We start from the raw sequence: 3,081 nt of genomic DNA on the forward strand, positions 1-3,081 counted from the left end.
TGTAAAGCACTATGAAACAGTATATAAGTCTAAGTGCTATTGCTATTGCTATCACTTTCCAACATTTTGTTTCCTTTTTGAGTCCAAAACAACTGAGGGGAGTAACAGGAACAGAACAATGAAAGTAATATTGCACTTTTGTGATGCAACCAACTCCCTTTTTTTGTAGATGCATTGTGATGGCACATATTTGTCAGAAATGGGTGGATCTTGCAGTACAGTGCTACATCTGTCATTTAATTGAAGCAGCATCATCTTTTGGTAGCCTACTTTGCAGGCTACTTCTGCTAACTGCCAGCTGCCAGCAGTTCGGCAGTTTGGCAGTTTGATTCTTACTCGCTCAAGGTTGACTCAGCCTTCTATCTTTCTGAGGTCGATAAAATGAGGACCCAGATTGTTGGAGACAAAATGCTAACTCTGTAAACCGCTTAGAAAGGGCTGTAAAAAACTATGAAATGATATATAAATCTAAGTGCTATTGCAAAGTGCTATTGCTATATTGGTTGCCAGTAGCTGGAAGGTAGTAATTATACCCATTTCTCTTTCCCCATTTTTAAAACAGTATTTTATTTTAACCCCTATTTTAATTCTTGGGAGATTTCCTTAGATCCCTTCTAGTTTAAAATGCACATTAATGTGATTTATTATTACAACAGTTAGGCCCACCTTGAATATACTAACCTCTTTAGCAATTTGGATTTTTTTCCTTAAGTTAGTGAAAGAGGCTTTGCAGGAAAACTGCATAAAAGTATAAAATGTGGCCTTGCTTTGGCTGATCACACAAAAATGTCTGAAGAGCTGCCATTGTGTGTCCTAAATCATTTTGAATAATATTCCCCAGTATGGACAATATTTGCATCTAGTGTTGTCAAAACAAAGACACATTGGCTGCTTCCCTTATCCTGTGATTACAGATATGTGAATACCGAATCCATGTTGATTTAGGTTAAAAAAATAATGCAAGAGAATTATTAATATCTCATGACTGCTGCATTTAAATGTGTTTCTTCCTGTATTATTTTATGAGAAGGTTTTAATATATGAAGGTATTTTTTCCTGTTCTTTCTCTCTCCCCTTCTAATTATTGCATAGTGTTACCTCTAATTATAGCCTTATCCAAAATGAAAATGGGAACCTTGACATAAGAAAATCCAAAAGAAATTGGGGAAAATAGTCTTAATTTACCATTCCTAAACTATTTAACTGAAACCAGCTGTGCAAGAGGTGCAAATGAGCAAGTGAGAAACAGGCAAAATCTGAGCAAGGGCTCAGAGAGCTCACAGTAAGAGGGTCAGAAGTGAGGTGAGCTTTTTACAATTTCCTTCTGTTCTGGATTTGTTCCTAAAGTTAGCTTTAAGATTTATGAGTTTTATAATGATATTGTTTTGAAGTATGTGGGCACTGTATATAAGTTTTTGTTAAGTGCCAAACACTCTAACAGTAAGTTCCATTGTGATGTCTGTTATTCTCGGCTAAGTACAGTTGTTTGCAGTGTTTATAAGTTGCTCATATGAAAGTTTTCACTACTGAAACTTATGCTGAAACCAGGTATAAAGAGCTGTTTGCTCTTTCACAGATGGGCATGCAACTTAAAGAGGTGAGAGCATACTCATCACTACTACATGCTAAGTTCTACACACAAACATATTGCCCAAGCAGAACTTCTGAAATTCTTTTTCAGCATTCTAAAGAGAACTCTCCAAACTTTTTAACTAAAATATAGTTCAAGGGAGATTTTAAGGATAAATACAATCCATGATTTTGTTACCCATATTTGAAGAGGGATCCAAATTTGATTGGAAAATAAGGGCAGGAGAATGGGCTTTCATCTTTTTTCTCTGTACCAGTTTTCTGACTTCATTCACCACTGTTTTTGATTCACTTGGGGAAAAAACCAAACACTCAAAGAATCAGACTTTGTTTGTTTGTTTGTTTATAGCTTTTGTTACTTATTAATTTATTTTTAAAATTTATTGGCCGCCCATCTTGTCACAGGGTAACTCTGAGCGGCTTACAATTTTAAATCATTCATTTCTACTAAAATTCAAAACTTATCATTTTAAGAGGAGAATAAACTAAATTCATCTAGTTCTTTTATCTGATGTACCTACCCTATTGAAATTTAAAAAATAAATTATGAAAAAAAACTATTTTGCTCCTATTTCGCTAGGATGATATTTGAATGACTAACAAAATTGACTATCATATCATTTGGCAATATTATAGAGACAAAAAGAGAAAAAAAATTCATGAGCTTCCTTCAATCTAGGGGAAAAATAAGAAGTTTTTTATTTCTGGCAAAACTACTTTTATTACAGTTGTTATCCTGCTTAAACATTTTTTTCTGTTCCTATCTCCATCTACTCATCCCTTTTTACACTTCTCAAAGTATATTCATGGTGCCTTGAAGAGCATGCAGCTTCTCCTTTTAGAATTGTTGCTCTGGGGTAAAATAACAGCTGTGATCATTTGTATGTAATGAGCATTACATTGGCTTACATAATTTCATGACTGCAATAAAATACCAAAGATATTGGCAGAGGTAAATTAATTATAGATAAACAAGGATTTCTTGAGCGAATTGCAAATCCCCACTGTAAATGCAAAGTTCTGCCCACATACAAAATTATGAAATATGGTCTAATATGTGATATATGAACACAACAGTCCCATTTAAGTACTTGCTAAATGAATGTAATTACCTTGAGAAAACTGTCAAGAGGAATTTTCAAAAACTTTTCAGCAAAATTATTAAGACTGAAAGGCAGTATACATTTTAAGTAATAAAATCCCTCTGGCTAATATAATGTATAGCAAAGAGCCAAAGGTAGATTTTCAGATAAACAAAAACAATTTGTTTGCCAAATTTTGTACATATAATATTGTACCCACTTTGTATTGCTATTTACTCATCTTGTTAGTGAAGACCAAAGTTAACAATATGGTATCTGACTTATTCCTTTGATGACAACTATATTGCTCTCCAATCAGAAAACATTATATTTATTCATGGGATCACTTGATTTCAACATTCTTTGTGTTACTCATCTCCTTCTGTCTCTGAATGTTAGACCATGTGTA

Source organism: Protobothrops mucrosquamatus, unplaced genomic scaffold (genome assembly GCF_001527695.2).
Source record: "Protobothrops mucrosquamatus isolate PMUCROS unplaced genomic scaffold, P.Mucros_1.0 scaffold868, whole genome shotgun sequence".
Classification (NCBI taxonomy): domain Eukaryota; kingdom Metazoa; phylum Chordata; class Lepidosauria; order Squamata; family Viperidae; genus Protobothrops; species Protobothrops mucrosquamatus.